The following is a 14,218-nucleotide window of genomic DNA, read 5'->3' on the forward strand; positions in this document are numbered from 1 at the left end:
AACATCAGGAGGACCAAGGTTTCGGAACTACAGTTCTGTGTGACACAATACATGTTCCCACTCTTGTTCGTATTGCAACAGTACTATCATGTGACATTTGCCTTGCTCATCCATGTGTGTAATCTTATTGTATATAAGCTGTAAGATATGAAATTGTTTGAATCTAATAGAATTTTTTTTTTATTATTGTACCATGTAAGCAATTGTGTGCGATTGCAATCTAGTGTCATAGTACAGACTAGGAATGGAATAAAGATTATTTAAAATATTCTAAAAATGGTAAATAAAATGGGCTTAAGTATCAGAAAACCTTGACAGGGAGAATACTAGACAGACAAGAATCTATAAAGTTTAGGAGTTATCCAGTTTAAAAAAAAATTGGTTTTTGGTTTTTGCACAGAAAAAAGACATACGGATTTTCTGGCTACTTTGGTGACACAAAAATATTTTAACTTGCTGCCGGAAAGACAGCAAGGATGGGGCCATTCTGGCCTTTCTGTGGAGGAAGCTCCAAAGTCTGGGAGCAGCCACCAAGAAGGCCCTCTCTCTTGTTCCTACCAAATGAGCCTAAGAAGGTGATGAGACTGAGAGGAGGGCCTCTCTAGATGATTTTAAAACTTTAATATTATATAGGAGATATGGTCCTTCAAACAGCCTGGACCCAAGCTATATAGGTCTAGGATTCACACTACCTTTGGGAAAGCTGTACTGCATTCCAGTTTGCCTTACATGTTTGTTTGCACTTTGAATTCTATATTGTGGTTATATGTTTCAGGAGAGTTCTGTTTCTCGAAACAGTTTGAATACTGTTTGTTCATTAAGGGTGGAAGACATGATGTTTATGTTTCACATTTGATGTTCTACTTTTGAAGTAATGTTTAATAAATTTTCACTTGATTGCAACAACACTCCTGCTTCCTTCTTCTCTGTAGCTTGCTAGTCTCCCATTGGTGTGAGGCACAGAGACCATGAAGGAGGAGGACATGTTGCATACTTGCAACTGTAGTTCTTCAAGTAGTAATCTGTGCATTACAGAACCCCACCTGTTCTCCCCTAGCTGGGTCCTGCTGATCCTGATGAATGAATGAATTGGTCTCCACTGAACTGGCAGTTTCAGAGGGAAGCGCCATGGTTGCTGGAGGAGGGCAGAGCTACTGCCAAAATGCATCCACTAGTTTCTACAAGGTTCTGAACAGTACTGTATTCTGCGCAGCCACAGCATAACCCATAACAGACATCATGAGAAGATCTATGGTTCCATTAATGCAGACTAAAATATTATTTGCTCCTTTGCTGCAACATCAAATTGCTGGGTCACCTTCAACTTATTATCAATAGTAATTCCAAAATCCTTTTTGCATGTAGTACTCCTAAGCCATGTATTTCCCCATCCTATTTCTGTGAGTTTGGTTTGTGTGATCTAAATGTAGAAGCTTGCATTTGCCTGAACTTCATTTTATTAATGTTCACCCACTTTTCTACTTTACTCAGGTCCTTCTGAATTCTATTCCTGTCTTCTAATGTGTTAGCCACCCTTTGCAGTTTTGTGTCATTTATAAACTTGATAAGGATCCCCTCTACCACATCATCTATATCATTGATAAAACTGGTGAAGAATAATGGCTCTAAGATAGCTCCCAGAGGCATTCCACTCAAAACCTCTGTTTGAAGTGCAGCCACTGATAATGACCTTTTAACAGTTTTCCAACCAGTCATAGTTCCATCTGACAGTGTTCCCATTATTCCACATTTAAGCCATTTTCTTATTCAAATATTATGGGGGATCTTATCAAATGCTTTGCTGAAATCTAGAAAAATAACATCCACAGCATTCCCACCATCAATTAGTAACTTGAATGAATGAAAATGTAAGATTAGTTTGGCAGGATTTGTTCTTGACAAATCTATGCTGGCTTCTACTAATCACTGCATTGTCATCTAGATAGAATGGGCCATCCTTATCCATGGACTTGATATCCGCACATTTGAGCACTGCCATTGGGGACAAAAGTCTCTCGCCCCCCTCCTTCTCTGCTCCCTCCCTCCCCCTCCTCCTTCCCTCCACTCTCCTTCCTTCTCCCCTCCCCTCCCTCCCTCCTTCCTTATCTTCTTCCTTGTTTCCTCTTTGCCCCAGCTTGACTTTGGGGACACACTAGGGTTGCTCCTGGGCTGCCTAAGGCAGTCCAAACCCGACCCCAGAAGGGGTGGACCTTTCCCACTCCTTGCTGAAGTCAATTTGGGACTGTGGCAGGAGCCAGCATCGGGACAGTGGCATGTAGTTGCCGCAATCCTGGGGTACTCTCTGGGCTGAGTGGCCTATGGCCGCTCCTTCCTGCTTGTCTGTTCCGCCCCTTAGCACTCAAATGATAGCAATAATTTTTTTTAAAAAAATCAACATGTAGCAAAAACATTTTAATGAAGAAATCTAAGATTTTTAGGTTCTGCTACTAAGCTCTGAACTTTCTGGACATCAGAAAATGGAAAATTTATGTGAACTAATGTAAGAGCCCAATGTTTATATGTCAGTTTGTTCCTTGATCAGGTTCACTCGTTTAAACTTCATAATTCTGGCTTATGCTACACAAATAAATTTGCTTGCTTGCTTATTTACTTACTTTCTTACTTAATTTATTTTACTGAATGCAAAAAATGATCTATCTGAGGCAAGGAAGAAACAAGAATCATCAGAGGCCAATGTCTGTTTCAGTCCTGGAAAAGTGGAAAGCTCTGCCAGCATAGCTATGCTACAGCATCCTGTGCACCTATATAAAAGCACTGACATTCTCAAAGTCAGGCTGTGAGGGGTTCTTAGAGCAAAATACAAGGGAGGAGTAGTCTAGAAAATCATTTGTGCACTGAGGAAATTACTGGTTCTATATAGAATTGACCATTGGTGGGAAGCAGATGCTATGCGGCTATCTTCTTTGCTGTTGGAGACATGCTTATGCAGTAGGTGGTTAAGGGTCTCTGGCACTGTCACTCCTTTTTTGCACTGGCTTCCACACTCTTTGCAGAAGCATCAAAAGGACAAAACTGCCTACACAACACCAAGGTTGACTCAACAGGCTCCATACCAGTGGCTTTATCACTACATTATAAGATCAATTAGCACAGAAAATTCCCAAACAGGATACAATACGCTACAGGATCAATACTCATAACAAGCTCACAGATTGGCCGAAATGTTGCCAAAATCCACAGTATTTCCAATAAGGGCTATGGTAGAAGCAAAGTTAAAACACCTTTCCTGAATACTGTCTGATCCCTTCCATTGCACAAGCTGTTTCTGTTTATAAAATCTTTCATGTCAGGTTTAAAGATGTGAATAACAGTACATCTGTTTAGCTCTACAACCACAAAACCAGTAGCAATGCTTTCTTCATTAACATTACTTCTTTCCCATATTCAATGAATACATATTTCAGAGAAGGGTGGGACTACAGCACTGCTCCACTGCCAACTTATACATGTTCACTTTGAAGATATATGTTCAGTGCTCATGCACAAATTGGTCATGTAAGACTTTGCAGTTGAGAACCCTGAAAATGTGTTATCTCTTTCCCCAGGCTTCTGCAGCTGCTAGGTTATTTAAACACACACACACACACACCTTCATTTGTATGCCATTTTCAGTGAAAGCAAAAAGGGAAACATAAGACCTCTTTAGAAGGATCCTAGTATTTGCTCACTTAACAGGAGAAAGTATACTCGAGAAAAATGTATATGTGTTTAGGTTCTGTTAAAAAGCATAGAGAACAGACTGAGGATACAATGACTACTTGTAAATAAAGTTTGATTAAAGACAGTACAAAATTAGTTTTGTTACCTTGCAAGCCAAGCTAGCACGAATCAGTACAATCTCAAGTTCCTGTTTAAAATATATTTATTTCTATTTATAGGTTGGTTCTTAAGATATTTAGTTCAAAAATACTTGATTCAATTTGAGGCATAATAGCTGACCATCAGTGAATTGTTGACCATCATTCAAAATGTGGTGCTGGAGAAGAGTGTTGAAGATTCTGTGGACAGCCGAAAAGACAGCCAGAAATCTCCCAGGAAGTCAAGATGACAAAACTGAGGCTGTCGTACTTTGAGCACATCATGATAAGGGAGAACTCATTGGAAAAAAACAATAATGCTGGGAAAGGTGGAGTGAAGGAGAAAAAGAGGAAGGCCACATGCTAGATGGAGGGACTCTATAAAAGAGGTTACAGGTATACATTTTCAGGAACTAAGCAGAGCAGTGGAGGACAGGGAGTCTAGGAGATGTCTCATCCACACAGTCACCATGTGTCAAGATCAACTTGAGGACGGTTAACAACAACAACAACAACAACAATTCTTATGCACTGTGACAAGTCAGGGATTCAGAAGGGTAACGTGGGGCTCTGTTCAACGAGGTAGAGAGCCATGCCTGAACTGAGTGGATTGCTAGGCTGTTTCTATTTTGTGAAGGTGCTCCTGTGCCTCTAAAGAAGAAATCCTGTGTGCCTATATGCCTTTGTAGGGGGAAACTATCATATGACTTCTGCAATGACACATCGGTGAGACTCACTAGCAAGGAATCCTAGAATCATAGAGTTGGAAGAGACTGCAAGGGCCATCCAGCCCAACCCCCTGCCATGCAGGAAATCTCAATCAAAGCATCCCTGACAGATGGCCACCCAGGCACTGTTTAGAGACCTCTAAAGGAAGGAGACTCCACTACACTCCAAGGAAGGAGTGCCAACCGGTCACCCTGGAAGCAGCAACTGAGCTGCTTCTCCCTGGCAAGGAAGGACGCTTCATCTGGGTGCAGAGAGGTGCAGCTGCATATGTAGGAGGCTCACAGAGACCAAATGCTATAGATTAGAAATGCATCAACAGGAAAAAGGAGAGATTTTAACTATAGTAGCCCCTCCAAGGCAAAGGACTGTTTCCAAAAATTGTTTCCAACGAACAAAAGCAGGAGCAGCAGCATAACTCCAACCTGCCAGCCACATCCTGGCAAAGTTCATAATGATTAAGCAGGGTCCTAACTTTGACAGATCTTTTTTGTCACCACATCTTCCCTGCTGTCATGTGCTTGCTCCAGTCAGTCCACCCCAAAATGGTGGTTCCAAGCCACAGAAACTATGCCCAGCAAGAATTTCCTAACTGCCACTACTAGTGAAAGTATGGCTGAGAGAGTGGGTTCACATGGGGAGGTGAAAAGCAGGAGACACCACCACACATAGTGATCAGTGAAGCTGTGTAGTGGTTTTAAAGGACTCTGAAAAGACGTTTCATGCAACCCTTCAAGCTCATCATGGCCCTAAAGACTGCTGGTTTCCCTTGTCTTTCTTGTGCTCCAATACTTTGACTGAAGGCCTCTCTGCTGCCCTCTTTTCCCCTTCACCCCCCCCCCCCCGCTGCTGCCCCTTTCCTCCTCACCACACCCCTGGATCTTTCCACTGCCCAACTGCCTACTTTGGGAATCACTATTCTGTAGTCATATTTTTCTTTTCTTAATATTCAGTTGTAACCCTGCTTCAGCACTTTCTTCCTGAACTTTCACCAGTAATCATTCTCTGCTATGTTTTGCTGATAATATGGTGTCATTTGCATGTCTCCAATGTTTCCTCTTCCAGTTTTTTACTCCTCCTTCCTCTGAATCAAGTTCACTTTCTATATAACTAAACCAACAGGCTGATAAAATGCAGCCTTACCTGACTCTCTTGCCAACTGTTTCTTCATATAGTATTCTTTTTGATAATGCACTCTTGTCCAAAGTACATGTTTCATATCAGGACAATCAAATATTGTGCAAGTACATACACATATACTGCTGGTATTTATTTAGTGTCATCACTTAAATATATGCGCACTTTTCAAAATAAAAAATGTTATACCACATACAATGAATTCTTAGACCTACTGAAGCAGTTCAAAACATCATAATCCTGTTCAGATCTTATTAAATGCAGATCCAGATCAAGCATTTCTATATATAACATATGAATTGTATCAGAGCAACTCCCCTTTTTATTTATCTGGTAAATATATCTTTCGATAATCATCTGGAAGCTGGTTAAAAGCTCTACCAGTTTTATGGCAGATGTCCTTTAAGGTTTTGTCCTACTAAAAGTGTTAGACACAGTCACACTATTCCAGTTTTTATTGCAACCTTTCAAAACTTCAATTTATCCTCATGTTGCAGCTGGATTAGATAAAATCACAATTTATTCCCAAGTTGATAATATGACCTTATAGCCCAGCAGTGTTTGACTAGTGCTTATAATTGTCCCAAAAATATAAAGGAAAAAGTTTTTGAAGAACAACAAAACTCTGTAAGTTGAGTAGGCAATTTAACAGGCCATATGAAAAAATGAAATACATTTTTAGAAATGATCGCCCACAGCAGTTTGAATTATATTTCCTCCAATAAAACTGCATATCATCCTGAAATAGGAGGAAACTAGTTATGAATAACTAGTTGCCCAAAATAAGTTTCTTTCCCTATTAATCAAAGTAAAACTAAGTTACTCTTATAGTTAAAGAATGCAATCAGACTAAATAATGGTATAGTACAGTGCGCCTGAATCATGCGCGGGCACCTTTTACATGGCTTTCAGCAATGGAAATGTTCTACAATGGAAGAAATAATGGCGCATGTGCCTTTGGCACAAACGCCTATTATGGCTAATGCGGCTCGAGCATATGCACTATTTGCCTTACGTGCGGGGGGGTCCGGAATGGATCCCCCGCGTAAGGCAAGGGCACACTGTAATATTATTCAACTGTTGGTGTCTGCTGTTCTACTGTGAGTATTGAGGCAACCATGAGCTAGACTGGAGGAATAAAAACATCCCCCACCACCACCACCTCAGCATTAAGGTTACCAGGTTGGATATGGGAAGGGGTTCTTGTAACTTTCAACTAAAACCAACTTGAGAAGCAGGACAAGATACATCCAATGGGAACACAGGAGAGGGCCTTCTCAGCAAATGCCCTCAGGCTCTGGAACTCCCTTCCAGGGAAATTAGATTGGCACACTCCATACTTTTTATTTGCAGACAAGTAAAGACATATCTGTTTCAGGCATTTTATGAAAGATTGTATAAGACCTATCTCACCTAAACAATGTTCTGGATCTTGCTAATTGTTGTGCTGATGTGTGTGTTTGTGTGCACATGCACATGCATATTTAATTATATATGTTTTCATCTAGGGTTTTTTATTATTTAATTTCTTTTTAATTTTTATATCTTGTGAATTTTTAACAATGTGTTTTTTAAAATTTGTTTTAAAATCATGTTGAGTACCAAACTGTGAAAAAGGCAAGACAGAAATCATGATTCTCTGCTCTCACAGATGATTATGAGCATCATCATCATCATCATAGCAATAGCAAGTACATTTCCATACCGCTTATCAGTGCACTTAAGCACTCCCTAAGCGGTTTACAAAGTGTACGCTAATCGCCCCCAACAATCTGGGTACTCATTTTAGTGACCTCGGAAGGATGCAAGCCTGAGTCAAGCTTGAGCCCTTGGCTGGTATTGAACTCGTAATCTTATGGTTTGTGAGTGAGTGGCTGCAGTACAGGCGTTTAACCACTGCACCACCAGGGCTCTTCATCATCATCTGTAAGAGCAAAGAAGTCTCAACCTCTGTTCTTGTTTCCAGTACCTCCATGCCCCGTCCACCCTGCTCTCTACTAGGGGGCAGGAACCTTGTTAGGAGGGAAAGGCTGTGATTGAAAACTCAAGGCTGAAAGGTCAGGTACCTTTGCATTGGTTCATGGAGTTTTATGGAAAGAGGTCTTGAATGGAGTGCCTCAGAGTTCCATCCTGGGGCTGATAAATATTTGTAGCAATTATTTAGATCAGTGGTCCCCAAACATTTTGGGGCTTCTGCCCCCTTTCCTCTTAGGTGACAATCTTAGCACCCCTCCCCACGCATATTTCACAACAGGTTTATTGTTCTACTGGAAATTCAAAACAACCAAGCTCAGTCACTGCTCCCTTTGCCACCTGGCCAGCCTGGGAGTAGCAACTGAGCTACTTCTCCCTGGCAAGGAAGGACTCTTCATCGAGGTGGAGGGAAGCACAGCCAGTGAGTATGTAGCGGGCTTAAAGAGGCCACATGCCCTGGACTGGAGACACATCAGTGGGGAAAAAGAGAGATTTTAACTACAGAAGCCACTCCAAGGCAAAGGACTGTTTCCAAAAATTGACCCCCAATATTTCTTCTCCTCCTTCCCCAGAGACGTCCCTTTCCCACACAGCTTCAAGTGTTTCCCTCTCCCACACAAACATAGTTTCCTCTACTACCTCTTCTCTCAACCTGTCTGATGAAAGAAAACAGGAGCTGCAGAGCAGCTCCAACCTGACAGCCAAGTCCCAGCAAAGCTCACAAAGCTCAAGCAGGGTCCCACATTTGAAACCTCCTTTTTGCCACAATTTCTCTCCTGCTGTCATGTGCCATGTTCCAATGAATCATGCCTTCTCATGTTGTGGCCAGCCTTAGTCTAGTCATCTTGGTTTCCAGGGAGATTTGTGGCTTGTCTGTCCACAGTATCCTACGCACTCTTCTACAGCACCACATCTCAAATGAATTGATTTTCTTCTTATCTCCTTTCTTAACTGTCCAGCTCTCACATCTATACATGTAGGGAATACAATGGCTTCACAGAATCATAGAGTTAGAAGAGACCACAAGGGCCATCCAGTCTAACCCCCTGCCATGCAGGAACTCTCAATCAAAGCATCCCCATTGACAGATGGCCATCCAACCTCTGTTTAAAGACCTCTAAGGAAGGAGACTCCACCACTCTCCAAGGAAGTGTGTTCCACTGTCAAACAGCCCTTAGTGTCAGTAAGTTCCTCCTAATGTTGAGGTGGAATCTCTTTTCCTGTAGCTTGCATCCACTGTTCCGGGTCCTGTTCTCTGGAGCAGCAGAAAGCAAGCTTGTTCCCTCCTCAATATGACATCTCTTCAAATATTTAAACAGGGCTATCGTATCACCTCTTAACCTTCTCTTCTCCAGGCTAAACATCCCCAGCTCCCTAAGTCATTCCTCATAGGACATGGTTTACAGACCCTTCACCATTTTAGTCGCCCTCCTTCGGACACGCTCCAGTTTCTCAATCTCCTTTTTGAATTGTGGTGCCCAGAACTGGACACAATATTCCAGGTGGGGCCTGACCAAAGGAGAATACAGTGGCACTATTACTTCTCTTGATCTAGACACTATACTTTTATTGATGCAGCCTAAAATTGCATTGACCTTTTTAGCTGCCACATCGCATTGTTGACTCATGTTCAACTTGTGGTCTACTTGGACTCCTAGATCCCTTTCACATGTAGTCTCATTCAGCCAGGTGTCCCCCATCCTGTATCTGTGCATTTCATTTTTCCGCTCTTAGTGCAGTACCTTACATTTCTCTGTGTTGAATTTCATTTTGTTAGCTTTGGCCCAGCTTTCTAGTCTATTCAGGTCATTTTGAATTTTGATCCTGTCCTCTGGAGTATTAGCTATTCCTCCTAATTTGTTGTCATCTGCAAATTTGATAAGTATGCCTCCAATTCTGTCATCCAAGTAATTGATTATGATGTTGAATAACACTAGGCCCAGGACAGAGCCCTGTGGGACCCCACTGGTCACTTCTCTCCAGGATGAAAAGGAGCCATTGTTTGAGCACCCTTTGTGTTCGGCCGGTCAACCAGTTACAAATCCATGTAACATTTCCTTTGTCTAGCCCACATTTTACAAGCTTGTTTGCAAGAATGTCATGAGAAACCTTGTCAAAGGCCTTACTGAAATCAAGATATACTATATCCACAGCATTCCCTTCCTCTACCAAGCTGGTAATTTTATCAAAGAAAGAGATAAGATTTGTCTGGCATGACTTGTTTCTCTGAAACCCATGTTGACTCTTTGTGATTATGGAATTGCGTCCGGGAACTGCAGCAGCCAAATCGTGCTCCTTCCTGCGACCCGGAAGAGACGCCGCAAGTGCCAAAGTGCGCACTCGTGGCGGCATTTCCAGGGCGCAATGTGCGTACGCAGCGCGTCTACTACGTCAAGATGGCGTCTGTGTGGAATGGACGCCGCCATTTCGTATGGACTCAGTCCGTACTAGGGTTAGGGGCTTCTGGAAGAGACGCTCCTTTCTAACCCTAGTACGTGCTGAGCACGTACTTAACAAGGTATTATTGTACTACCTCTTTGCTTATTCTGTGCTGAAATTCCCCTATTCCGTCCTCTGCTCCATTATTCCCAGATTGAGCACTCTTTTCTTTTTCTGAGAACACTGAGGCAAAGAAGGTGTTGAGTAATTCTGCCTTTTCTCTGTCTTCTGTTAGCATTTTGCCATCTTCTCCATGCAGTGGCCCTACCATTTCCTCCTTCTTCCTTTTGCTGCGGACATATCCAAAAAAGCCCTTTTTATTGTTCTTAACCTCTTTAGCAAGCCTGAGTTCATTCTGCGCTTTAGCTTTTCTGACTTTACCTCTACACAGGCTACCTATTTGTTTGAATTCCCCTTTGGTGATTTCCCCATTTTTCCATTTCTTATACATGTTCCGTTTAAAAGTTAGCTCAGTTGAAAGTTCCTTAGTCATCCATCCTGGTTTCTTGAGACACCTCCCATTCTTCTTCCTCACTGGAACTGTTTGAAATTGTGCCTTCAGTATCTCCCTTTTGAGAAACTCCCATCCGTCCTGAACTCCCTTCTCTTTTAGTATTCCTGACCATGGGATCACCCCCAGTATTTCTCTAAGTTTACTGAAATTGGCTTTCCTAAAGTCTAGAATGCATGTCTGACTATGCCTGGCTTCTCCTTTCCATTGTATAACAAACTCCAGGAGAACATGGTCACTTCCACCTAAGGATCCCCCCACTTGCACCCCAATCACCGAGTCATCCTTGTTGGTTAGGATCAGATCTAAAATAGCTGATCCCCTAGTTGCTTTTTCCACCTTTTGGAAAATGAAATTGTCTTTGAGGCAAGTGAGGAATTTACTAGACCTTGAGGATTTGGCTGAGTTTGAATTCCAGCAAATATCAGGATAGTTGAAGTCACCCATCACTACTACATCTCTCCTTTCTGAGGGTGTAGTATTCTGTTGTAGAAAGACATCATCAAATTCCTCCATCTGACTGGGGGGTCTGTAGTAGACTCCCACCATAACATCCTTGTTGTTTCCCTCTCCTTTAATTTGTATGATTCTAACTTTTGTGCTCAATTGGATATATTTGCATTTTAGGCTCTTTTCTAGTTTTTTAATAGCCACCCTCCCCATTCTTAATCTTCTTCTGATTTCTTGGCTGCAGTCCCAGTTCCTACAAGTGTTTGGTCCCAAGTATGAGAACTTTTACGGTTTCTACTTTCTCATTGCTTAGGTTGAATTTATATAGATTCTGCATGGTCATTATTTTTATTTTCCTTATGTTCAACAGTATGCCTGCTGTTCCACTTTCTTCCTTGATCTTCCTTAGTAGTTGTTCCAGGTTTGGGAGGTTTTCTCCCAGTTTATGGTGTTTTCTGCATATCTTAGATATCCCTTCCTCTCTTTTTCACTCCTCTTTCTTGAGAGAGCCCTGGTGGTGCAGTGGTTAAATGCCAGTATTGCAGCCAGAAAGCTGTGACTTCAATTCCAGAAGGTTCAGGTTGACTCAGCCTTCCATCCTTTTATAGGTCGGTAAAATGAGTAATCAGCTTGTTGGGGGCAATCATGACTTTGCCTAACTATGCCTCCCTAAAGAAGTAAGAATGACTCAAAAACAACAAATATGTAGCTTGTAGTTTTAAAAACAATGGCTTTAATCCATATTTATGGCCCGTTACAGACGGGCCTTTAATATGCCCCCATCACGTGCCAGGGGTTGGCCGAGGACCCAGCGTCCATACCGGCTTCACCCCTAGCACGTGATGGAGGTGTAAAGATGGTGGCGCCCTATACACACGGGTGCCGCCATCTTTACGTCCTGGACACGTTGCATCCGCACGTGTCGCTCTGGAAATGACGCCGCAAATGCACCCCTTGCGCTTTGCAGCGCCTCTTCCGGGGCCTCAGAAGGAGCGCGATTTTCACGCTCCTTCTCGGCAGCGTCCAGGAACCGTGCCGTTTAAAGGCTGCGGCTCCCGGACGGTGCAAGCGGTGGCAGCAGCAGACCGCCGCAATTCAGAGGTCTGTAACGTGCCTATATAAACAATTAAATCCTAATCTAACTAGTGATGGTTCAGGTAAAGAGAGAAAATCTCACGATCTTTAAGAAGCAGGAAGATAGGAACAGTTCAGTTGAGAATCTTGAGAGAAAGACTGTTAATCCCAAAGAGGGAGTGATGTAACTCACAAGGTTAGTTTGAATAAGATAGAGAGAAGAGATGAGTTTCCAAGCAGGAATCCCAATCTATCTAAAGAGGGGAAAGGAGAATGCAAAGATCTTCCAACAAGGGCAGTGAGCTTACACACTGTAAACTGCTTAGGGAGTGCTTAAGTTAACTGATAAGCAGTATAGAAATGTACTTGCTACTGCTATTCTTCTGTGTCCAAGCCTGTTTTTTTTGTTTTTTTCTTTTGCAATATGTTCTGCATATAAATTGAACAGGTAGGATGATAGGATGCAGCCTTGTCTGAACCCTTTGCCAACTGGGAACCATTCTGTTTCTCTGTGTTCTGTTCTGACAGCAGCCCCTTGTCCTGAGTACAGATTTCTCATCAGGACTATCAGATGTGTTGGCACTCCCATTTCTTTAAGGGTTCCATAGCATTTCATTATCTATATAGTTAAAAGCTTTGCTATAGTCTATAAATTACATGCTGATTTTCTTTTGGAATTCCCTGGTGCACAGTGTGATCCCTAGTGCCTCTTTGTCTCCTGAACCCTGCTTGGACCTCTGGGATTTCTTTCTCCATGTATGGTTGGAATCTATGTGGCAGAACTTTGAGCATGATTTTGCTTGCATGGGAGATTAGTGCTCCCACTAACTTTTGTGTCTCCTTTTTTGTGGATGGGGATGTATATTGATCGTTTCCAATCTGTTGACAACTGTTTTGTTTTCCATATTTGTTGGCAGATTTTAATTAGAACTGAACTTCATTCCGTTTCTATGGAATGTATTCAATATAAGTGTGGTTCTTCCTCAGGAGGGAAACAGCTCTCTCTTTCTCTCTCTCTCTCTCTCTCTTGGAAAATACACTTATTGATTTATTTGCTTTATCACACAGTAGAAAGCCAAGCAGACAAAGAATGAAGCCAACATTCCCCAGCACAGGATAGCACTGGCCAGTTCCCACAATCTCCAGTCAACATAAAGCCCCTCAGTAGTTTCTTTCTCTCTATGTCTTCATCTCAATTATTCACATTCACACACAAGCCAGAGAGAGAGAGAAAAGGAAAGCTTCCAAGGATGACGAATGCAGGACAGCTAGAAAAAGCAATTCTTAAAGTGCTTGTATCTTGCATTGTGACTAAACTGTTTGAGAAATATGATTACTTCTTCAGAGGCTTCCAAATGTAAGGAAATACAGGAAAATAGCAATTCCTAAGTACTAAAGTCCATTAAAAACATCTTGAGGAATATAAAAGAATCTAAAAAGCGATTTTCCTATAATACAACTGATTTCAATTGTTATCTCCTGTCTTTAATAAATATATATTAGCTATTCAGTCTTAATACCCTACAGACACCAGATTCTGTCTGATCTTGCAAGTTAAGCAGGGTCAGCCCTGGTTAATACATGGATGGGAAACCACCAATGAATACCAGGTGCTGGAGGCTATACTTCAAATGAAAGAAGTAAAAAAAAAAACACTTCTGAGTATTCCTAGCCTAAGAAAACCCTATGAAATTTATGGAGTAACCCTATGTGAACAGGTGACTTAAATGCACACACACATTCAGTCTTAAAATGTCAAGTGGATTTTTACAGAAAAGATGAAAAGAAACAGAATAGGGGTGTCATGAAACACATAGTTCAATAGCACAGGCCAAGATTTCAAGACCAGAAGAAGTCATCTATTAGTTTTTGGGCACAGTACAAGGTGTTGGTAATGACTTTTAAAACCCTTCATGGCCTGGGTCCAACCTATCTACGGGATCGCCTTCTTTTGTACAATCCACCCCGTGCATTTAGGTCCTCTGGGGAAAATTTACTGCAGACAAGAAAGACCAGGCTAGCTGCAGTCACCCAGAGGGCCTTTTCATCTGCCACTCCCACATTATGGAATGGCCTGTTGGGAGAGATC

The 14,218-nt window shown here is 42.0% G+C and overlaps 1 protein-coding gene across 3 annotated transcripts in view; it reads right to left on the reverse strand.

Moving 5' to 3' along the window:
* The window catches only part of LOC149313475 (WD repeat-containing and planar cell polarity effector protein fritz homolog), a 209,446-nt gene that overhangs the window by 137,197 nt on the left and 58,031 nt on the right, over nt 1–14,218 (reverse strand). The gene's annotated exons all lie outside the window — the stretch shown is intronic.

This window comes from Sceloporus occidentalis, unplaced genomic scaffold (genome assembly GCF_023333645.1).
Source record: "Sceloporus occidentalis isolate IW3139 unplaced genomic scaffold, rSceOcc1.0.p SCAF_4, whole genome shotgun sequence".
Taxonomy (NCBI): Eukaryota; Metazoa; Chordata; class Lepidosauria; order Squamata; family Phrynosomatidae; genus Sceloporus; species Sceloporus occidentalis.